The sequence below is a fragment of the Narcine bancroftii genome, chromosome 5 (assembly GCF_036971445.1).
Source record: "Narcine bancroftii isolate sNarBan1 chromosome 5, sNarBan1.hap1, whole genome shotgun sequence".
Taxonomy (NCBI): Eukaryota; Metazoa; Chordata; class Chondrichthyes; order Torpediniformes; family Narcinidae; genus Narcine; species Narcine bancroftii.
In genome coordinates, this window is record NC_091473.1 from 77,245,378 (window position 1) to 77,270,608 (window position 25,231).

Sequence of the window (25,231 nt, forward strand, 5' to 3'; positions counted from 1 at the left end):
TGCAGACACTGGGACAACATACCAACTCTTGACAGAGAGTGTGGGATTCGAATCCCAGTCCAGTTTGCTGACGCTGTAACAGCTCTAACCAGTACGCCAACCACGTTGAATTCAACAAATTTTCAAAACCTTCAACATTTGAAGAAAATAAATGGAAATGAGTTTCAGATGGAGAGTCCATGAGGAGCTTGCACTGCACTTCAACGTATTAAAATGTATGGTGGATTCCAAGTATTGTGCTTAATACAAGAAATGCCTCGACAGTGGTGAAATCAGGATCCCAACCATCAGCACAAAGTGAAATCACAAAGTTTTTTTAAAATTACTAATGCAATACTTGTTACCGGAAATATTGTGTGATCAGGTATTTTATTCAGCAGCTCAGGCAAGGTTACGATAAAAAAAATGGTGATTATCGACTGCACATCTACTAGGTACCAGGCAGATATTTGGGGGAAAAAAAATACATGGGGAAGTTATTGGAGGATAAAACTAGCTTGAGGGGAATTAAAAGTAATTCAGGGCTATAATTGTTCTTCATGTTGGCCACTTATCTACAATTCATTGATAGTTGCATCACAACATTCTCTTCAAAAGCTTGAGTTATAACAAAGAATTTTTTTGGATCAGTGAATGCAAGCAGCAAACCACAAGTCATCAGTGAAATTCAGCTAAATTGAGAGATTCTCATGCAAGTGACAGCTTTTGAGAATTCACATTCTCCTGAAGCTTTTCCTCTTTTGGAGTCTCCCTTCTGCACAGAGATTCATGAGAATGTGTGAATGATTCCAAACATGACGAATGCTACTTCATGGAATATCAAGAGCATGAAGCAGCAAGCCAAAGTTTGCAATTTCTTATTCGTTATCTGTTTGAAACTTGGGAAAGGCCCAGTGTAGCAGTCAAGAGATCTGGCAACATTGCTCGTGCATGCACACAGTTGGATTGTATCCATGAGCAGAAACCTAGCACAACTTGCATGATTCAAATGCCTAAAAACTGTGCTTCTGGCACTCTACAAAGAGATCGTCTCATTTCACTGGGAGAAATGCTGGCTGGATTTAACTTGAGTGGTCTGAAAACTGTCTGTACAGAATCACTTCCTTGCCACTGGAGGAGAACCACAGCTACAGCTGATCCTTTGCAGAGCTCTCCCATGGGACAAAGCAATGATTACATCACCTCCCATGGGCATCACCACTGCATTGTCTCTTATTCTGTAGCAGTCCTTTTTGTGTTGTCTAAGTAATCTCCAAATACAAGTACTGTATTGTAGTATTTAGAGCACTGAAGCAGACCTTTGGCCCAAAATATCTGCACAGGCAAGTTTTGTGCATCGTCTCACCTTTTTTTAAAAAAAATCCTAAACATTCAATTTTTCCATCAAAGAATACTGATTTCATGCATGGCTAGAGATTTACTACTCCATGCATTTTGTAAGTGCTTGCCCCTAAGCAATGAGTAAATGTAAGTTTAATGTCTTCCATCTCCATTTCCCAGCCATTGTCGTAGGCTGAAATGTGTTTATACATATAGAAACTTAACTATTTAGATTTCTCTCTCAAGTTTGTCTAAAGGCTCTTAAACATCAATAAACAGCATGCTTTTGAAATTGGGTAAACCAAGTGACTAATGATACCGCATATTTTATATCCCTCTAATGTAAAACTTTATAAATTTATCTTAATGTTTGATTCCTGTCAAATAAAGACTACTGAAGTGATGTTGGAGACAGAGCAATAAATCTTACCTGTGATGTTATTATGTACTGTGCCACAATTAGGAAACCATTTGTGATACCAATGCTGAAATGTCTTACAAACTAATGGTTTGTAAAGGCTGTAAGAATATAAAATATGATAAACCTCAACACGTAACAGATGATGAGAAACTTTAGTCCCAGTGTACAGTCGAAATCAAAGGGCAAATCTGTCAGAATTGCTGTGACACACAATATTGCAAACTCACAGAAGGCTGATGAAATAAGTGATGCCTCTAGATTCAAGAATCTATTAGCTTCTTTTGTTCATTTTCTCCTCGCAAATCCCCTCTCTGAGCCATGATAGCTTGGGAGCAGAATATTGCAGACTTTATTCCATTCCTCAGGGCTTCCAAAAGTTTTGGGTGGAGTTCTGCAGAGAACTCCCAAAGTAACTCATTCCTTTGAGTCATGAACAAATTATTACTTCATTCCAGTTTTTAAATGCAAGAAGATCACTAAAAATTGGACTTTTTGCTTTTGAGAGCACAGATAACAAGCAGTACAAAATCAAAGGGATGTTAATTAGCAAGTCCTTCTTCAGTCTCAAGCTGAATGCACATCGTGCTTGCTTCAGCTGCACATATACTAAAATTGGAACAAAACAGAGAAGATTAGCATAGCCCTTGTGCAAGGATGACACACAAATTCGTGAAGCAGTCCATATTTTTAAATATCTTAAATCTTTGAGAGCTCTTCTAGTTCTGCAACATTGATCCAATGGAAATTGGAGATGATGAACTTGGTGGGTTAAGGGCTGGAGGAATCAGCCTCTTCTAATTTCTTATTGTTGGCTTAAGTTCAAAGGCTCATCAATCAGATATGCTGGAAACTTTGGGGTTTGGGGAAATCACAATCTTGGTGGAGATGGACGGAAGACTGGGAGATGTTTTTTTTGAGAACAGAGCGATCAAAATGCGATTACAAAACCAAAGGAATGTACTTCTGTCATCTGAAGCACACCGAATTTCATGACTTGTTCATGACTATAAATTCTGATTCTGAAGCTGAATGCATATTTTTGAGTCAGCAAAAAAAATCCTCAGCTATTTTAAAAGATCCTTGCAATACATTTTTACATTGCAAGAAAAACAAAGAAATATCCCATTTAACAGCTCTTACCAACGATGCCAAGTAAAATTGTGATAATAAAATTATTTACATTTAAATGCAATGTGTTATTCTGTAATCTTCCATTCCTCTGCAAACGTTGTTGATGTAAAATCAGAACCAATATTAATAAAAAGAAAACATGATAAAGCCCTTCTATATTCCAATGTCTTGTACTGCTTATTTATGATTGAAAATTTGTTTCTTCTTGGATTGTTGACCACATACATACAGACAAAAAACAAATACATATGTAAAAATTCTTTTTGGTTCTTAATCCCTTTCCCCTCTTATGGTAATGCTTGGGAAAAGCTTCCTTCAGTCCTGAGACTCTTTTTCTACATTAGTCATTTTCTTCCTTTCACCTTTAACTGTTTCGATTCCAAACTCTAGAATTCCTCCCTAGGTAACCTTTTCCCTTCAAGACCTTTCTTATAACTGATCCCCACTCACATCTTTGTTCATCTGCACTAAATTTATTTGCTGCCAACTTTTGTCTGATTGCAAACACAATTAATTTTGGTTTGTTCTACTCTGGTGCAAAATGCTGCATAAAAGTAAATTGTCAAATTGGACATGAACACAATGACAACTAATTGATTTATTGTTAACTTCTTGTCATATGTTCCTCACAATGGATTCCAGGAATCAATCGTTCACGAGTCCCATGCTTCAGATTTAAAAATTTGAGAATTTCAGCGTAACAGTGCTGAGGAATCGTGCCAGATATGTATGCCAACTGCTTCAGCCAAGATTTGGAGAGGAATCTGAATTTGAAGAGAACAGGGTGACTCCATGAGATAGGGTGTTGAATTTATGATGCACAATTAACCTGTTCCTGGTCATGGCAAGTAAATATGAGCACCGTGCTCAAACGATTGGTGCCACTGGGCTTATTTACCACTTTTTCTGTGTTTGTAATGTTCTATGACAATTAACAGAAGGTATCCAGTAAGCATGAGAAAGTGGAAGAGGAACAAATGGAGAATGAAAGTCGAATGAAAGGCATGGTGCAAAAAATTAACACCCAATTAAATGTTCTTAATCACAGATATTTAGTATTCATCTGTCCAGATAATAAAAAGAACAAGTTAAAATTGGTTTATCTCTTTAATGACAGTAAATTAAAAGTGCAATCAATTAGCTTCTCAACGATACTTTCTTCCTTCTTGTACTGCTTCAACCAAAGCATCTTATTCAGTTTCCTACCATGGCCCCAACCAGCATCCCTCCACCTCACCCCATTGAAATTCCAAAGTTTTTTTTAAGCTTTCAACCATTTCATCTAGTTAAAGGAAAATAGCAGGGAGAGGACATTTCTGTTCCCTCTGCTCAGCCAATAACATTGCCACGCCTTTGGGCTTCCCAGTATGACACTCACAGAAAAGAACAAGTTTGAGCAAGCTTATTTCTAACTGGGGAACAATCTGTGGCTCACAAAAGAAACTGCTCCATTGGTACCCAGGGCTATGCACTCTTTTCATCAAGGAACTAATAGTCAGCCAGCAGGAAGCCCCATGTGTCACTTCTCTCCTTGAGTATGGCAAGTGTGTTAATTGCTCCATGTTAATTGCAGCAGAGGTGACATGATAAAGAGTAATGACATGGAATCATTTTGTCACATACGAAACAATCAACCCCCCATTCCCTTCCATTGGAGAAAACAGAAGATCAGGCAAGGCCTGTGTGTCCATACTCAAAATTTAATTTCACTCTAAACTTTTGGGGAAACGTGATCATGTCCTCAGGTACACAATTTTTTTTAAATCCATTATGAGTTGCAAGGAACTATTTCAAACAAAGCTATTGTTTGGCTAGATACTGATGAAAATAGAATTGATCACCTGGTATTAAAATTCTGTAATATGCATTAAGCACTTACCAAAGGCTACAGGTTTCAAACATGTTCTGAGGAAATCACTGGGAGTGCATTTTTTTTGATCTGCAATGCCAAAATAAATTGGCAATTCCCTATATTCCATTAATTGTTTACTCTCACTACCTGTTCTGTCCTCTTAAGTTAAAGCAGTAAGAATCAAACAGGATTTGAAATGGATTGACCAGTTTGTTTTGTTGCGCAAAATTAATTCCTCCACCCCTTGAAGCTTTTTTAACAAAGGGAATTAAAGGTCCTTTCCAATTTAATAATTTTCAAATTTTGACTGCTTACATGCAAGGGATACAAGAATATTTCATGACACATCAGAATAAGTCAGAAATCAGAATTAATCTAAGTGTCCTATGTGCTTTTATTGACTTTTTAAAAATATATTTCCACTCCCATTATTAGTGGACATTTGGTACTTTAAAAACTTAGACATACAGCAGGGCAACAGGCCCTTTCGGCCCTTAAGCCTACACCACACAATTACACCAAACTGACCTACAACCTGGTGCATTTTGAAGGTTGGGCGGAAACCAGAGCACCTGGAGGAAACCCGCGCAGGCATGGGGAGAACGTACAAACTCTTTACAGACAATGCCAGATTCAAACCCCGGCCACTGGCGCTGTTACCAACATTATGCTAACCATGCCACCCTGTGATCAGGAACCTTAATTCATGCTTGAAGGAGCCAGATTTTTGGGTGAGTTTTTTTTCATTCCTTTAAAAAAAACCAGCTTGAAATTCTGCAATGATGTTTTATGGTCTTTCTAAGGTGAAAAGACACAATGGACCAAGTATGAATATAAAGTGTTTCGGCTGACTTGTCTGGAAAGGGTTAAGACTATAACATTGGCCTCTGGCAAGATAATGTTCAAAATAAATGTTTGAAGTTTGGGGTAAAATTTTGTTAATTGTGGCCATTGAGAGAGTGTTAATTCAAAGGTATTAACATTAAAAATCAAAAGACAAGCTGTATGCACAATGCTTCCAGCAAAAATGTCTCAAATTGGGTTAATACCTTGATTATCATAGACCCTGGCCACATTCCACATGAATGAAGTACAGCTGACATGTTCAGGCTTCTATTGCTCAGGAATGGATTGACTCAGAGCAGCCGTTGTCTAAAGAAAAAAGTGCATTCAGACTAAAGCAATGTTGTGTGACACATTGAAGACACTGAAGTCTGCAGAATAGTTATGTGATAAAGGTGGGTTGAAAACTGCTTCCAGTTGTGTAAGTGAATTTTTCATTGCTCTCCTTAGTATCAAAATTGTCTCAAGTAGTTTCATGAAAACAAGATTTTGGTTGTTTCAATATTATCACCCATATATCTACAGCACTCCACAAAATGATTTACCAATCAATGCTAATACAAAAAAAGTATCTAATTGTTTATTTTCAGTTTCAAGGTATCATTGGTAATGTTCTGTACTTGTTGGCATAAAATACTACTGTCACTACTTTGTACATTCATCCTAATGGTAGTTTCCATTACCAATGGTAACAACTCAACATTCAATGAATATTTTCTTTGCCAAATCAAAATGTAAACTTTGATAAATATGGGGCGATTGAGTTGAAATTTGCTTCCAGATTTTTTTTGGCTGTAATTTCTGTGTTTTTACCAATTATAGTAAATTGCTCCTTGTTAAAAAGAGCCACACATTGTTGTAATATGTTATACAATTGTGAAGTGACCATGTAATTGAAACAATAAAATAATGTGTTTAATATCTACAGTTTGGTGAAAACAATGATTGTGTCCTTAAACAGTAACTCAAGAATGAACTGCATGGATGTCCAAAGCAGCTAATGGGTATTACAGGTAAAACACTGCAGTTGACTAGGAAGTGTTGAAGCCTCAATGTTCTGCTGGAGTCTTTAGCCCAGTGGCCCACCAATCATAGTGGTTTATTGGACTCTTGGACCTTTAACAACTTCTCAAATATTTACTGATAACTGATGTAAATTAAGAAACAAAAACACATTAATTACATAACTAAGTGAAAAGAGCAAAAGGGATTGGCTAAATGGTTGAGTGATTATTATAAGTAGAGAATGTTTATTGATAACATTTGCAAAAAATATTTAGTTTGTAAGAGGGTTGATGACACTGGAGCAGTATCATTTCTGGGGACCACACTTTATGGAGCAAGATGAAGCGAATTGTTCAAACAAGTAATTTCAGCTTTGAAAATTCTTGGGATTTTTTTTCTCCAGAATTCCAGGTAGTTTTTGGATGAGAAAGGATAATTTTACCCCAAATGGAACCAACTGTAAATACTCACTGCCAAGTCATCCCCTCCTAGTGCAGCCAGAGTAAGAATGGAAATTAGGCAAAAATCCTCAGGGATATTTTGGGAGACTAATGGTTCCATCTACAATCTGTCACTACATCATCATCAACTTTTACCACCGATGAGATTCATCCCTCACTGCACTGCTCATGTATAAAACTTCATGGCATCAGTTACCACGATTCCCAAGGCAAGAAATTACAGGGGGCTTATCATTTTCACATTGCCACCTGTCAAATACTGGCTTGTTAGAACTGCATTCAAATTATTCAGGAAGGCATGAAATCTAGGGGGCCACTCTCCTAACTACTGAGAGAAACAACCTTTTTTTTCAAATCAAGAGGGCAATATCCACTGAAATCCTAAGATTAAATGGAGATCCAAACCAAGATATTCCCCAGTGTCCAAACCAAATACACCACACACCATCTTAAATTCACATTGAAATCTAAAACCAGTGCAAACCTGGCAAGTCAACACAACAACTTCCATTGCAAAAAAAAATCAGGCAAGCATAATAGTGATCCAATTTCCTTCCGTCAAGCCACTATGAGAAAGGTGGAAGGAAATTACTTTTTTGACCAGGAGGCTAGAGCACATTAAGTTCAAAGTAAGGGAATTCTGAATTGTTCATGTGATTCAAAAACTTTAATAAAACAATATCAGAACATAATTCTACAAGATGATTAAGAATTAAAAATTGATGAAGATCACAGTTCTGATCATTCAAATGAAGGACGACCTTGGTTAATGGTTTAAAAGCTTTATTCAGTGGTCTTGGGACTACGAGATGCCATTCTTGCAATAGAAATGTTATGATGTAGCTATATCATCCCAAAAGCAATAAGAAACTACTTTCTTTTACGACATTGTCAAGCATATAGGTTCTAATGAGTGCAAGACTGTCTTCTCGGTCAAGGATTTCTCAAATCATTTTGCAAATTTCACAAGACAATGGCCACAATACTCAGATTTTCTATCTGATTCCTCACTGTTTCTTTTTACCCTTGCTACTTCTGTTATATCTTCATTATTACTTACCTGTCTTACAACCCTCATACATATTCACTCATGCTGCAGAAGAAAAATACATAGCTACAGAGGTTTTCACTTAGTCCACTATATTTCTGCTGAAAGATTCAATCACAATTCCAACAACAATACTTTTTTGCCAATCCTTCAAGTGCAAAAGAACATCCTGAACTCTAGTTATGTAGCGGAACCAAGAAAGTGTTCGGCTTTTCGTCAGCGTCAAGACTAGTGACCTTGAGAGGGCATCATGGATCGAGAAAAGGAATGAGTGAGCAATAACTTTGCAATCATCTCTTCACTTCCCTCACACTGCTCTGAAGTGAACAAGCTTGCCTGCACCCACCCCAGTGTTGGGAGAATCCTTCCATTGGGAATTGTGCAAGAAGTAGGTTGGGGAAAATGTTGGTGAAATAGCATGACAAAACACGGGTTTAAAGAGGAGGAATGAGACAAATGAAAATTGAACAAGAAATGTGCACAAGCTTCCACTACTCTGCCATAATAACTCTCAAATGCATTTATCTCAAGAGCACAGTGAAATGGGCAGTGAGAAAGGTAAAAGAGATTCCATCAAGGAAGTGGTAACACATACAACTAAAATCTGAAAGTGGCAAAACAGCCAAATTTGGGGAAGGAGAAGAGGCACACCCTTAAATGAAGGCAGAGACAGGAATTTATATCCATTTATGGGTCGGATGTAATCTAAATTCGGGGGAGGGGGTGGGATGGGGCAAGTGGAGGGGATATTCATCCTTGGGTGTCGCTTGTGGCATAGAGACAATGAAGCAGGAATTGCATGCCGACTGAGAGTGCCAGCAACACAGACTGAGTGGTTGTCTCTGCTTGAAGGCAAACAGCCTGTGCTGGGCCCCTGTAATTATGCAGCAATGCATGAGGGAATGCACCAGCAATTTACAGAGGCTCCTTTGAGTTTGCTTCATATTCCTCAAATGTCTTCAAAGGATCTAAAAATCTGATTAGTGTGACACGTGTACAATGCAGCAATGCTCACTCTAAGAGGGAAAGAGGTTCCTATTCCACTGAGGCACCTTGAATATTTTATTTGTCGAAGGCAGTTGAGGAGTATGAAAAGAAGATGAGAGGGTTATTGCAGCACAGACACACTGTAATGAGAGACTGGAGAATATGTCGAGGTTTTATTGTGACTAGGAAGCGTCTTCAAGTCTGTAATTTAAATACCATTATGAGGACAGCAAGGTAGAAGGACAGTGGGCTCTGGTGGTGGGGTGACAGATCTTGCAGCCTCATTTCAAAGTCTGATCAAACTGGTGCCTGTGATTTGACAGTAAATTAAATAGATATTGCTGTTGTCAGACTCTGCTGTTCTGTCACTGAATAATTACGTCTGTCAGATAATGAAGAGTTATTTTAAGCTAAGCTCGTCACGTGCACTCATTTTCTTTACTTTTCCACAGTAAATTATTTCCACTGTGACATCTCCCTGATTAGTTTAGATCATACTGACCAAACTAGGATATAGAATTGGCACAAATCATTTCTTTCCAATTTTAGATAAGCATTGCACTACCTTGTCAACTCAATCTGCTTTTCCAGTGGACTTAAAATTACCTGCTGGTGAAAGTTCAATTATCCCATTTACCAAATAACTCCAGTTAAATGAAAGTACCTTTACAAATTTCACTGGGTTATTTTGAGTTATTTTGCCTGCAGTGAATCTGAGGCTATCCATTTTATTTTGCACCATACCATTTTACACTATTCATTCAACATTAAGATCACAAGAAGGGGAGCAGGCAAATCAGTCCTCGTCTGATTCACCATTCAATTAGAATACAAGAGATCTCCACCTCAGTTCCATCTTGTTGCATGAATTTTGTGTTCTTAGATAATTCTACCCAAAAAGTTCAATTGATCTCATCATAAGCTCCACTACAGGTTTAAAGACAATTCCAGCTTTCCAGTATTAAATCTTGATTAAGGAAACCTTGGGCCCACAACAGCTGGTGAATTGTAGCACAAAAGGGAGCAAATAGAAGGGTCATCTCAGAGCTGGTGCAATAGAGGTGTTCACTTGTGTCAGACAGAACGCATTTATTGTCCATTCCACGTAACTGGAACTCTGATAATGCAACTGTTCTTTAGTACTGCACCACATATCATCTTTGATTTGAAGACTCGACTCCACAAAATGTAGTATCAAGCACCTTCTGATTCCGAGGCAAGTCTGCTCCCAACTTATTTCATCAAGTCGTCATTAAGGGACTTTTAGCTGCTGAGGCAGTGTGGAAAATGTCTTCAGCCTGAAATAAAATTCATCCATCTTACTCTGTCACCAGGCACTCACTCACTTTATGGAAACTGTTAATTCTTCTATGAAAATTTCAAACATTCTGTGCAAGTTGCAGAATGAATGAGCAATGCACAAACTATACCTCTAAATATTTAGTACTTGCTGAATGCAATAATATTCAGATTTCTCTGCTGTCGTATATGGATAGCCCCAAGTCCCGCAGACATTAGATCATCGCCACTTTACAGTAGATTCATTGTCCTTTTTTAGTTTTGTTTGCTTACTTAAAAAAATGTTCTCGGTGGAATAATGAAACATTAGTTGGAGCACTAACCTGCTTTGCTGATTTAGTGTTTTTGCATTGAATGGAGCTCTCTGTTAAATGGGCAATTTTGATTTAGTTGTAACGATCATTCTGCATTACAAGAAAGACAAAAGAGTTGTTGAGTATTAAATTTTGAATCTTAACAAATTATATAATTTAATTAATGTAACCTTTTCTGATCTTCAGGTATTGAAACTCCAGTTGTTCAAATACTGTTGTTACAGAAGTACTCTTTTGAAGAGAGTGTACGTTCTGCATGAAGTTCAAATTGCTTTTCCAGTAATACCACTTGCTTCTTTGTGTAAATGCTTCTTAGTTCAAGACCTTTTTGAGAATGGCTGTGGAATTAAACCATTTAAAACCCGAGTTGAATCCTGATGTTATCATATCACATTTATTAGAAGTAATGTTGGTAATTACTGTACACTGAACAGAGGTTTTTTTTTTCTGGCAGCCTTACAAGCATGCCTGTAATTTAATCATGCAATTGTGAGCCAATTGATAGATGCCAATAGGCTGCCCTCTGCTCAGCAAGGACTTGCTGAAACTATTTTCTAAAGTAATTTATTTGCTATTAAAACATGCAGTTGCAATGTTCCATGTGAATTGTTTTTTTTTGGAGCAAGTTACAGTAATGTTTAAAATTTTGTTCCTACTGTTAAAACATCTAATCATCATAAAACCTGTACTTGCAGGTAGGGAGCTGCTATATTTTGACCCAACAATGAAAAAGGCGTGATTAAATGACTCCAAGTAAAAAGTCATTGTGATTTAAGGATAAAGTGCCAGTGGTACAGTTACTATAAATACTTCCTTGGTTGTCTTGATGATAGGTAGAGTTCCAAATTTCAGAGGTGCTATTGGAAGAGTTTAGACAACTAACTGCAGTGTATCTTGGAGATGCAATACCGGTGGTAGAAGAGATACCAACTAACCAGGGTTCTTTTTCCTGGATGGTGTTGTAGCTCCTCCAGATAGGCAGAGAAACTTCAAATAAATGGGGAAGGGGGTGAGGGAGGGAGGGAAGGGAGGGGGAAAAAAAAACGACACTGTATATATTTAAGAAGAAAAATGTCTGTATGTATCTTGGTCAATATGGTTTATAGTGTGAAAAAATTTTTTTTAAAAAAAGATAGGCAGAGAATATTCTTTGACTCCTATATTTGCCTTGGATGATGACCTGACTTAAGGGTGTCACCAAATGAGTCACTTTCCTGCAGGGCATGCAACTTCAGATCGACTCTTGAGCCACAGTATTTGTGTGATGGGTCCAGTTGAGTTTCAGGTTAATGCTATACTCAAAGAATGCTGATGTCTTTGACTGCCACCATTGAGAGGAGACTCTCTTATTGGAGATGAACATTCCTGTAGTGATAGAGTGCTGGTGATACTCCTGACCACTAGAGGGATTCAGAGACAAATGTTTCAGTTCGGGTTAAATTCAAAATGTACAGAACGTGGCTGCACCTCCGAGTTGCGAGTTGTAAATAAAGTACTTTTGCTACCAAAAGAACCCAAGTTTCTTTATTGCTTAAAAGAAAGATCACATGGTACCAGGAGTGTGCATTGATCGTTATCAACAAAAAAAGCAAAAGACTGAAGGAACCCGACACTGTGAATTGGATTGGGAATGTTGACCACCAGTGGCAGTTGTTCAAACAACGATTCACACTGTATCTGCAAGCCATTAGACTCGATAGCAAACTGGATGAACAGAAGATTGTACCGCTACTCAGTGTGTCAGGACCTCAAGCACTTGGTGTTTTCAACACATTTGTTTTGCCAAGGCAAATGAGCAGGGAATGTTTGACAAGGTTACACAGCTCACCAAAGAAAAATGTACGTTCATGTGCACAAGCAGCTGCAGGCAGAGAGCTTCATTACTTTCTTAACGGACTTGAAACTAAAAGCAAGAACGTGAAATTTTGGATCGCTGCAAGATTCAATGAACTGCGATCAAATGGTGTTTGGAATTATTGCTAAAAAAGTGAGAGAGAGGTTGCTATGAGAGACAGAGCTTACCTTAGCTAGAAATGTGAAGGTATGCCACGCCAGTGAATTTGCTCTGCAGCATGCGTAAAAGTTTGAAGAGAGTGCAAAAACCAGTGAAAATGAAGACATAGCCATAGCCACAGAGTCTGGACACACACATAAGGAGAAAAAGGAAATAACAACAATACAGAAACATTCAATTGTAAACAACGTTGCATTCAACATGCACCAAAACAATCATCATCCAATAGAAACATCTGTAATAAGTGCAAAAGGCAGAATCATGATGCAAAATAATGTTTTTTCTAAAGGGAAACAAAACAGAAGTGAAAGTCTGCACACTATAGAATAAACTGCCCTCAGTAATGCATTCTTCACTGGCATGGTGGTGCAGCAAGATTTCAAACCAACAGACACTGAACAGCCAAGCGTAAACATGAGTTGATCAGGACAAGTGGACTGTCTCATTGCATGCAAATGGAGCAGATATTCTTTTCAAGCTGGACACAGAGACAAATGTCAATTTGATCTGTGAGCACGACATCAAGACAATGAAGATAAAACCATACATCCACCCAGATTCTGTTCAGCTCAAGGCCTACAATGGGTAGCACAATGACAAAAGCTATACATCGACTACAGTTAAAAGTAAAGAGCACCACATCATGTTCACAGTAGTCCCAGATGGACACAAATCACTGCTTGGTGACAAAGCATGTGATAACTTAAGCCTAGTCAAGAGGGTGTACCTCATTAACAGCACTCATGAACGGAACAGCATCGAGAAAATATCAGATCAATTTCCAGATCTCCTCAAAGAGTTTGGTGTTCTACCAATCACCTATGATATGGTTAAAGGAGAACATAGTCAGTGGTGCATGCCCCAAGGTGGGTTTCAGTATCACTAAAGACATGCTCAAGCAGAAACTCAACTGAATGATGTCACTAGGGGTCATAAAGAAAGTGGAGGAGCCCACAGAATGGGTAAATTCAATGGTGGGTGTCAAAAAGTATGGTGACCTACATGTGTGCATGGACTCAAAAGACTAGAACGCCAAAATATCAGATTCCAACCAGGGATGAAATTACAAGTGAGATGGCCAGTGCAAGGTTTTTCACTAAGTTAGATGCATCCCAGGGCTTCAGGCAAATAAAATTGCATGAAGATGGCACAAAATATTATATATTTAATACACTGTTTGGTCAATACTCCTGCCTGAGAATGCCTGTTGGAATATTTTCAGCTCTGGAAGTGTTTCACAGGACAACGGTGTACATCATAAATTGAGCAAACAAGTACATGGATGATGTGATCCCATGGGGATCCACACAAAAACAATGAGAGGCTTATCAAGAGCTACAATGCATCCAGAAGTATGGATTAAAGCTAAACAGAGAGAAATGTCAGTTGGTGTGAGGGAAATTGCCCTTCTGGGACATAAACTGCCAGAGACTAGTGTGAAACCAGACAAGAGAAAGATGAAAGCAATTTTAGAGACGTCCAGACATATTGAGAAAAAAGGCATATTGAGAGTACTGGGAATGATCAATTTAACTGGTAAATTCATACCAAACCTGTCTTCCAAATGTGACAGAATATAGATATGTTTTTGGGAGATAAATTGGGAAAAGTTTTTTTTTTAGTGTAAGTCACATACAAACACCTTAAAACAGATTTTATTTAAAATACTCTAGCTCTCTTCATGCTAGACATGTCAGGGCCAACAGTCTTTCCAAAAGATTTGGAGAGTGCCCAAGAGACTTCACTAATGGATTTTTTTTTAAAAAAAGGCAACAGATGAAAGAGCTTGTCGGAGCTGCATTCTGTCTGGAGTGGAACTTGCTGTTCTAGGAGGGTTATATGGTTTTGCAAGCAGAGAGAGTCAAACAAGCTTTTTCTCTCAGAGAGAGAGAGCTCAGTTCTATAGCGTTACAGTCAGCAGCAGCAACTGGGACTGGAATAGGACAAACTGGCAAGCTTGTGGAAAACCCCATTTGGGAAGATGGGTTGTGAGTGCTTAGTTCAGCCTGGTCAAAGCCCTTGTATATCATGCAAGAGGAGAGGACTGGCTGTCTAATATTTCACTTGAAATAAGAGAAACAGAAAAGGAACTCTGTGGTGACCTGAAAGAAAGAAGATATAATCGGGAGAAAGTTTCATTGGCAAGACACTGAAGTGGCTGATTTTAAAAAAAAAGAATCAGCTATGGGAGTCAACATACAACAAATCTCTTTCTGAAAACCAACAAGAACCTTTCTGAGCAGTAACCATTTACCTTTCAAGCACCAAGCCTGGTGAACTTTATAAATGCTAACTTCTGTGTACAGTACAAGAATTGCCTGCAACCAATAAGATTGGACTGTGAATCAAATAACTTTTCTGAACTTACACACACATGCGCTTCGAATTAGAAGGGGGTTAAGTTAGGTTAGTTAAGTCAATAGTGATAAGTTAAAGTGTGATTCTGCTTTCATGTTTAAAGATAATTAAAAGCAACTTTTGTTTAAGTAACCATTTGTCTTGGTGGATATCTATTGCTGCTGAGTTTTGGGGTTCTCTGGGCTTGTAACATAAAACAATGTACCTCAGGAAGTTGTTACAGGACAAATGTAAATTCAAGTGGACAGACAACCACGAGGAAGAATGGGGATGATTGAAGACCATTCTAACTACATTCTATCCCATCTATGGATGCTTCAAAAGAGGGAGTAAGTGCCATATTTCTTTAGGCTGTGGAAGAAAATTGGAGGTCAATAGCATACACATCAAGGACGATGACAAAATCTGAATGTCGATATGCACAGATCAAGAAGAAGTGTCTAGGTCTGGTCTATGGACTCGAGAAATTCCAGTTAGGTGTATGGTCTTCCAACATTCACAGCAGAGGCAGACCACAAGCCATTAATATCCATAATCAAGAAAAATCTCAGTGAAATGTTACCGAGAATCCAAAGACTAATGATGAAGCAACAACATTATGACTGAATTGGTGTACACACCAAGGAAACTTATTGTGTTAGCTGATGCATTATCCAGGGCAACAACACAGAGCAAAGCACACAATGAGAGTTCCACAGAGACAGATGTGAATCTTCATGTTACTCTGATCACTGAATCTCTTCCCTCATCTGACATGCAATCTAAGCAGATCACAGCTGAAACAGAAAAGGACAAGAATTCTACAAAAGGTCATCAAGAATCTGAATGCAGGATGGCCTAGAGGTGAATGTCAGCCATACGACAACATCGAAAGCTGAGTATGGTCAATGAGCTTCTACTCAGACAGATCAGAATTATCATTCTTCAATAATTGCAGTAAGAGATGCTGAAAAGGGTGCACAAGGGGCACTTCGGAATGGAAAAATAAGAGTAGGGCCATAACTGCTATTTATGGGCCAGGGATAAATCTTGACAGTGACAGGATTATTTCAAGCTGTGTGACTTGTTTAAATATTGCACAAAGCAGACAAAGGAACCCAGATTAATAACTGACCATGGCAGAAAGTTGGGATTGATCTGTTCCACATAGATGGACATAATTTCTTGTTGGTTATTGACTCTCTACTGCACTATCCGGAAATTGCTGTGCTTCCTAACATGTCTGGTGCTTGTGTGATCCGATATACAAAATCGATCTTTGCAAGACATGGAATACCTCAAATTATCTACAGTGACAATGCACCATGCTACAGTTATGGAGAATTCCAGAAGTTTGGAGAAGAGTATATTCTCAACATGTGACTTCAAATCCTCTGCCATCATAGTCAAATGGTAAAGCAGAGAAAGGAGTTGATATAGCTAAACAATTGGTCAAGAAAGCACAAGGCAGTGACTCTGATCCTTATCTAGCTCTATTGAGTTACCAAGTTTCATCACTTGAACATGGCAAGTCATTCACTGAGGTCCTGATGAGAATTAGACTACGTACAACACTATCCTACTCTGCAGATTCAAACAAGAACAGAGATGTCAAATGGAAAGAAAAGTATCTGCAAAGGAAACAAAAAGTCAACTATGACAATTCAGCAAGAGATTTGGGCCACTGGCACAACATGACAGAGTGAGACTCAGAGATTCCAACATATGGGACAAAAAGACATAACCAAATCCAAGATCCTACACAGTCAGAACAGAGGATGGTTAAATACTTAGGAGGAATCAAAATAGCCTGCTGAAATCGCAAGAGAACAGACAAATTCAGAATATCCGGCCAGCACAGCAACAGAGGTAAAACACCCTGATTGCTAGACATTAGTGGACCAGCAGACCCAATACAAGCACCTGTGTTAAGAAGATCCACCTGACTGGCTGAATCTCTGAAATAAAAATAACTGCATACTTAAAAAGTTTGTGCTGCTATGTTTGTGTTGAACTTTAAATGAATACTGTATTAGTGTTTCATGTTGTTAGATTAAACATCTTAAGGAAAGGGAATACTAAGTGATAGAATGCTAGTGATACATCTGACCACCAGAGATAGTCAGAGACAAATGTGCAGTTCAGGTTAGATCAGTGGTTCTCGACCTTTTTCTTTCCACTCCCATACCATTTTAAGTAATCCCTATGCCATAAGTGCTCTGTGATTAGTAAAGGATTGCTTAAGGTGGTATGGGAGGGGGAAGGGAAGGTTGAGAATCACTGCTCTAGACCTAATTGTTACTGAAATATTTGGCTTGAGAAAAATTGTCATTGGCCCATTTTCTTTGGAGTTATGAAACCATGCACATAACGAGTCAATTCGATACAATTAAAACAGTGGTTTTATTCCCTTACTAATCACAGAGCACCTACGGCATAGGGAATACTTAAAGTGGTACGTGAGTGGAAAGAAAAAGGTTAAGAATCACTGGATTAGATTCAAGATGTACTGCATCATGGCTGCATCATGGAGTCGTGAGTTGTAAATAAAGTTCTGTTGATATCAAAAGAATCCAAGTTTCTCTATTGGTTAAAAGAAACATCACAATTCCCATCTCACTTCTGTGGCATAAAAATTACTTTACCCTATCAGCTTATGCCTGAGGATTGTTTGGTTTTACTGAAGAAATGCAAATAGATTTGAATACTTCACAATCAACAAAAATCCTTACATCCAAGAAATATGAACACTGCAAATGCTGGAATCCTAAGCAGCCAAAGAATTGCTGAAGGAACTCACCAGGTTAGACAGTATCTCAGTATCTGGCTAGATTTATAAAGGGTCCAGTCCCGAAAGGTTAACTGACCATTTTTAGTCATAGATGCTATCTGACCTGTTAGAACCGTAGAACATTACAACACAGAAAAACAGGTCAGTTGACCCTTCTGGTCTGTGCCAACCAACAAAACTAGCTAGTCCACTAACCTGCTTATTTCAGATCCCTCCCATCCATGTATTTATCCAATTTATTTTTAAAACTCATGACTGAATCTGCATTCATCACTTCAGCTGGCAGCTACCACTCTGAGTGAAAAACATTCCCCTAATGTTCCCTTATACCTCTCGCCTTTCACCCTCAAGCTATAAGCTCTTATATTTATCTCCCCCAATCTAAGTGGAAACATCCTTCTCACATTTACTCTGTCTATATCCCTCAATCTTATAAATCACTATCAAGTCTCCCCTCATCCTTCTTCGTTCCAAGGAGTATCCTAACCCGTTTAATTTTTCCTGGTAACTCAATTCCTGAAGACATGGCAACATCTTAGTAAATCTTCTCTGCACTCTTTCAATCTTATTTATATATTTCCTGCTGCTGGGCGAACAGAACCGTATACAATATTCTAAATGTGGTTTCACCAATGACTTGAATAACTTCAACATAACATTCCAACTTCTATACTCAATACTTTGATTTATAAAGGCTAAGATGCCAAAAGCTTTCTTTCCAATCCTGTCCTCATGTGACGCCACCTTCAGGGAACAATGTATATGTACCCCCAGATCTCTTTGCACTTTGCACTCCTCAATGGCCTACCATTTGTTATGTTTGTCCCACCCTGATTCACTCTTCCAAAGTGCAACACCTCATACTTATCTGCATTAACTTTCATCAGCCATTTACTGTCCCAATTTTCAAGCTGGTCCAGATCACTCTGTAATCTTTGAAAATCTTCCTCAGTGTACAATGCCCCCTATCTCTGTGTCATCAGCAAACTTGATGATCCAATTCACCACTTTATCATCTAGGACACACATGTCAAACTCTGGCCCGCGGGCCAAATTTGGCCCGCGATATAATTATATTTGGCCCGCAAGATCATTTCAAAATGTATTAGAGGTGGCCCGCCCTGCAGCGAGAGCCAATGCTGTTTTTTGGTAACGTCACCTCCACCATCCTCCGCCTTCATTGCACATCCTTCCCCATTGTAACACGAGAAATTGTAACACGAGAAGTCTGTCGATGTCATCAGCCGGCAAGCCGGTTGGAAGGCTCCCCGCACAACCAGTCACTTCTCCCACCTGTCAAGCGGTGCGGCAGATGGGCGAGCGCCTGCGATTTCCTGTCGGCGCGATGGGCATGGCAGGCTGCGCACAGCCCCCGGGCAGCGCGAGCCCCACGCAACTGGCACCAGACGGCCCTTCCACAGCACGAGCGCATTTCTCCCGGTCACCACGGCCTTCAGCGCTTGCACCCACGCGGACCCCAGGGACGGCTGGTTCGGCCCTGCACGTGAAGAGAGAGATGGTGGCTGTCCACAAAGGCTGATCGGCAGCGCGCTGGGCCTGAGTGGGTGGGTAAGCAGGGGTGGGCAGAGGGCGTAGGTGAGGAGTAATGGGCAGGGGAAGTTATGATGGTGCAAGGGGCAGTTAGAGGGAGGGATGAGTAGAAGGAGGGGTGGATAGGGAAGAGGTAAAAGGGGAGGGGCAGGGCGAGTAGGGGAGGGGTGATTAGAGGGTGAGAGACGGGTAGAGGGAGGAACAGGTTGAGGGGAGAGGCAGTAGAGGGGCGTGTATAGGATGGGGTGGGTAGAAGCAGAGCGAGTGGAGTGAGGGATGAGTAGAGGTTAGGTAAAGGACTGGTCAGGTAGAGGGATGGTGGGTCGAGGGTGAATAGAGGCCTAGAGCCTGAGGAGTGAGCAGGAAATGCTGAGTCCTGATGCAGGCCAAAATGGACACAGCCTGTGAATGCTGACTACATCTCCACAGGGACCAAATATGTTTCCCTCAGGTCAAGCAAAGGGTGAACTTGAGCTACCTACTCCTGACCTGTAACATTATCCTCCTAAAGTTATATCCTAAAGTTTAACATTACACATGTTGAAAGAAGAGAAAACATGCAGATGTTGTTGAAAATTTTCAATAAATATTTAGTTCGGCCCTCGACTTAGTCCAAGTTTTTAATTTTGGCCCTCCGTGAATTTGAGTTTGACACCCCTGATCTAGGACATTTATATAGATAACAAACAATAATAGTCCCAACACAGATCCCTTAGGCACTCCACTTGACACAGACCTCCAGTCTGAGAGGCAACCATCCACCACCACTCTCGGTTTTCTTTTACCAAGCCAATTTCAAATCCAGTTTGCAACCTCTCTAATGTATGCCTAGTGTTCTAACCTTCTGAACTAACCTCTTATGTGGAACCTTGTCAAAAGCCTTACTAAAGTCCACATGGAGAATATCCACAGCCTTTCCCTCATCAATCTTCTTGGTAACTTTCTAAAAAAAACTCTACAAGATTTGTTAAACATGACCTAGCATACATAAATCCATGCTGGCTGTCCTTGATTAGCTCATGATAGTCCAAATAACTATATATCCCTATCTCTCAGAAATCCTTCAAATAATTGACATATTCCTGATGTCAGGCTCACTGGCCTATATTTGCCTGGTTTTCTCTTGGAGCCCCTCTTAAACAGCAGGACAACATGAACAACCGTCTAATCCTCTGGCGCCTCCCCCATGACTAAGAATATTTTGAATACATCGGCCAGGAGCCCTGCAATTTCAGTACTTGTCTCCCTCAATGTGTGGGGGAATATCATATCCAGTCCAGGGGATTTGTCTACCTTTATTCATGTCAAGGAAACAAGCATCTCTTCTCCTTAAACTCCATATGCTTCATGATACTTCTGTTTCCATTCCATCCTTATTCACTATGCCAGTTTCCTGCGTAAATACCAATGCAAAAAAATTGCTTTAAGATCTCCTCCATTTCACTTGGCTCCAGACATAGTTGACCTCTGATTTTCTAGGGATCCAATTTTGTCCCTTACTATCCATTTACTTTTAATATGCTTGTACAAACCCATTAGTGTTATCTGCTAAAGCACCTTCATGTCTTCTTTTTGCTTTCCTAATTTCCTTCTTAAACATTCTCTTACATTTTCTATAGCTCATTTCCTCCTTGTTGTCTATGCCACATATATAGCCCCTCTTTTTCTTAACCAGCTTTCCAATATCCTTTGAAAACCAAGATTCCCTATGTCTGTTAACTTTGCCCTTATTCCTAGTAGGAACATGCAATCTCTGCACTCTCAAAATTTTATCCTTGAAGGCCTTCCACCCGCTGGATCCATCCTTGACAGAAAATAACATTCCAATTGACTCTTCTGAGATCCTTCCTCATTTCCACAAAATTGGCCTTTCACCAATTTAGAACCTCAACTCGAGCCCCTTTTAAACAGCAGGACATGAGAAACCCTTTAATCCTCTGCCACCTCCCCCGTGACAAAGAATATTTTGAATACATCGGCCAGGAGCCCTGCAATTTCTCCATAATTAACTTGAAACTAATGATATTATGGTCACTGGACCCAAAATGCTCACCTACGCAAACTTCTGCCACCTGATCTGCCTGGTTCCCTCAAAGAAGTGTTGCATTTTATTTTGTTGATATCTCTATATATATATATATATATATTGATGTAGAAAACTTTCCCATGCACATTTGACAAACTCCAACCCATCCAGTCCTTCTACTATACAAGTGTCGCAGTCTATGTGCAGAAAGTTAAAGTCTCCTACTATCACAACTTTCTGTCTGCTATCTCCCTACAGATTTGCTGCTCCAAATCTCTTGGGCTATTGGGGAGTCTATAATACAGCAATGAGCTCTCTGAACCCTTCTCCATTAACAATGGCGTAAAGCAAGGCTGCATTCTCACACCAACCCTCTTTTCAATCTTCTTCAGCATGATGCTGAACCAAGCCATGAAAGACCTCAACAATGAAGACCCTATTTACATCCGGTACCACACAGATGGCAGTCTCTTCAATCTGAGGCGCCTGCAAGCTCACACCAAGACACAAGAGCAACTTGTCCGTGAACTACTCTTTGCAGAAGATGCCGCTTTAGTTGCACATTCAGAGCCAGCTCTTCAGCGCTTGACGTCCTGTTTTGCGGAAACTGCCAAAATGTTTGGCCTGGAAGTCAGCCTGAAGAAAACTGAGGTCCTCCATCAGCCAGCTCCCCACCATGACTACCAGCCCCCCCACATCTCCATTGGGCACACAAAACTCAAAACAGTCAACCAGTTTACCTATCTCAGCTGCACCATTTCATCAGATGCAAGGATCGACAACGAGATAGACAACAGACTCACCAAGGCAAATAGCACCTTTGGAAGACTACACAAAAGAGTCTGGAAAAACAACCAACCGAAAAACCTCACAAAGATAAGCGTATACAGAGCCGTTGTCATACCCACACTCCTGTTCGGCTCCGAATCATGGGTCCTCTACCGGCATCACCTATGGCTCCTAGAACGCTTCCACCAGCGTTGTCTCCGCTCCATCCTCAACATTCATTGGAGCGACTTCATCCCTAACATCGAAGTACTCGAGATGGCAGAGGCCGACAGCATCGAATCCATGCTGTTGAAAATCCAACTGCGCTGGGTAGGTCACGTCTCCAGAATGGAGGACCATCGCCTTCCCAAGATAGTGTTATATGGCGAGCTCTCCACTGGCCATCGTGTCAGAGGTGCACCAAAGAGGTACAAGGACTGCCTAAAGAAACCTCTTGGTGCCTGCCACATTGACCACCGCCAGTGGGCTGATATCGCCTCAAACCGTGCATCTTGCCGCCTCACAGTTCGGCGGGCAGCAACCTCCTTTGAAGAAGACCGCAGAGCCCACCTCACTGACAAAAGACAAAGGAGGAAAAACCCAACATCCAACCCCAACCAACCAATTTTCCCCTGCAACCATGTCTGCCTGTCCCGCATCGGACTTGTCAGCCACAAACGAGCCTGCAGCTGACGTGGACATTTACCCCTCCATAAATCTTCGTCCGCGAAGCCAAGCCAAAGAATACAGCCCGACTAGCATGTTCATGCCCTTCCCATTCCTCTGTAGACGAGTCCTCAGTGCTATCCTGTCTATGCACAGCTGCGATATTTTCCCCGACTAGCCATGACACATCTCTTCCTTTCCTCCCTTACCCTCTATCCCATCTGAAACAATGGAACCCTGGAACATTTTGCTGCCAATTCTTCCCCTCCTGCAAATCTGTTACGTTCCTCCAGCAATTCTTAACCTGTTTTATATTCTTACATACAACTTTTTAAATGCAACAGTGAAAGCATGACTTAACAAACAGATAGGATAAACTGTCTTACAATGGCTCTTTGACACCATAATCAAAATAATAATGGACATCTGCACAAAGGAAGATTTATAGCAACACTTCCTTTTACATGCATTAAATGGTGAGTTTACCACTGGCATATGACATTGACATTCACATTTATTTCCACTGCGTAAGTTTTTTTTTTAAACAATACATTTTTATTTTATTAGAATCACTACATTCTGACTGAGTGGAACTTTGATCAAAAGGTTTCCCCTCTCCTCTCCAGAGCTTTCTTTCATGCTTATTATTAAGTAGAACTGTCTGAGAAGAAACATTTTGCATGCCCTTTATCAACTTGAGACTGTAATTCTTCATAAATGGATCTTTAATTCAAAACAGAAGAAATTGTTAACTTGGTGAATTCCTTCTAGATTTTAGCAAGTTCCTTAAAATGATAACTAATAGCAGCAGTGATGGAAATATGTAGAAAAAGTTTGACAAGGATTTATCAAATCCTTGTCAACATGTAAAACCACATTATTAAAGCATATGAGATTAATGTGATGTTCTCTTGTTCCTTTCATCTCATCAGACAAGACAAATAGCTTACCCAAAATTATTTTGACAATATTCAAAGCCCAAATTCCATGAGTGAAACTTCTTATTGGGTCACAAGTGGATAAAGTGTGTTCTTTACTTTGTACATCTCAAAGTTCACCATAACAAAGTGAAATAATTAGAACCATATTCACATTTTCCCCTATTAAACCCTGTTCTAAAATGGTTACATTATATTCAATATTGTACAATGTACTACACTAGCTCTATTGTCTGCAGTGTGAAAGATCCATAGCTTGTGAGCATTGCAGGATTGAAGGAGTTCAGAAAGAGTCAGGAATGAAAGAATACAAATGCAGAGTCACTGGGTTCAATAAAGTAATAATGACTTATGCTTAGCACTTATTGGATAGACGTAAAATTAAAGGTCTTAAATGTGACAAATTAAATGAAAAATCCAATTGGCATTTCTTTTGGTATTCATTCATATCAGGCAACTGAACTCGCTAATTAAAATCATCAGAATGTACTGTAGATCATTGTCTTGAAAGTTATTCAATAGCACAGATATACAAGAAGCCCTCAAATGGTGAACATCCAGGTATGAAGCCCATGATACCACTCAGAGCACTGTTGTGAATAGTTTAAAAGGATACAAAGATTTGCTCACTGACCTGATTAATAGATGCAACTTGCAAATAGACAGCTACATCTGCCTGAAAGAAAGCAGCAACTTTCCTGGAGACAAAATTGATTAAACTTTCAATGCTTAACAGTTCAGCAATGATGCACTTTTTGCAGCATTGTGGGAATAGCTTACATTTAGAAAGTGCCCTCCACAACTTCAATCTCTTAAGGCACTTCACAGTATGCTTTGGAAGCATGGTTTCAGTTGCAAGATGCGGAAATGGAGAAGCATTTTCACACTGTTAGATGTCACAAATATCACTGTAATTGATCCTAAGAGATATTGGTTGAAGAATAAGTATTCACTATGACACCCACCACTGTGCTTCCTTTCAGTCATGGTATGAGATTTTCACATCCACCCAAAAGGCAGATGATTCAGTCCTAATGTATCATCTGGAAGAATTCCTCTGAAAATGCAACACTCTCAACGCAGATTGTAAGGTCACGCAACAGTCGCATCAATGTTGCTCGACTTGAGCTGCCACTATTTATCTGCTGTGGTATTTAGTGCACGTATAAAGTAAACTTCTTGCCTGTTAAGTCCTTAATCAGAAAATTATTCTTGGATGGGCACTATTGTCATCTTTGGATAAGTTTTGTTTCATCTGATAGCTTTCTTTCTTATCATAGCTTCCCACACCCTATAATTTTGAGGACAAAAAGGAACTTGTAAATTTATCCACCTTAGGCTTTCTTAGCAGTTGTAAGGCTGACTAAATAACCGATTATTTCAAATCTGTCAAAAGCTATAATTGGCAATGAGGTAAAAATAAATTCATTTCTTGGACAACTCTGCAAAAGCTCACATT

The 25,231-nt window shown here is 39.6% G+C and overlaps 1 long non-coding RNA gene and 1 other non-coding gene across 8 annotated transcripts in view; one reads left to right on the forward strand and one right to left on the reverse strand.

Moving 5' to 3' along the window:
* LOC138763559 (uncharacterized) overlaps positions 1 to 25,231 on the reverse strand; it is a 70,380-nt gene that overhangs the window by 28,497 nt on the left and 16,652 nt on the right. For 6 of the 7 annotated variants that reach the window (XR_011357648.1, XR_011357650.1, XR_011357649.1 and 3 more), the window contains one exon: positions 10,691 to 10,771. The exons of the other annotated variant lie outside the window; for it this stretch is intronic. This is a non-coding gene — a long non-coding RNA (uncharacterized lncRNA). The remainder of the gene's footprint in view (positions 1 to 10,690; positions 10,772 to 25,231) is intronic. 7 annotated transcript variants of the gene reach the window in all.
* On the forward strand, positions 2,324 to 2,430 carry LOC138765589 (U6 spliceosomal RNA). The gene has a single exon (XR_011358585.1). It is a non-coding gene; the product is annotated as a U6 spliceosomal RNA (small nuclear RNA).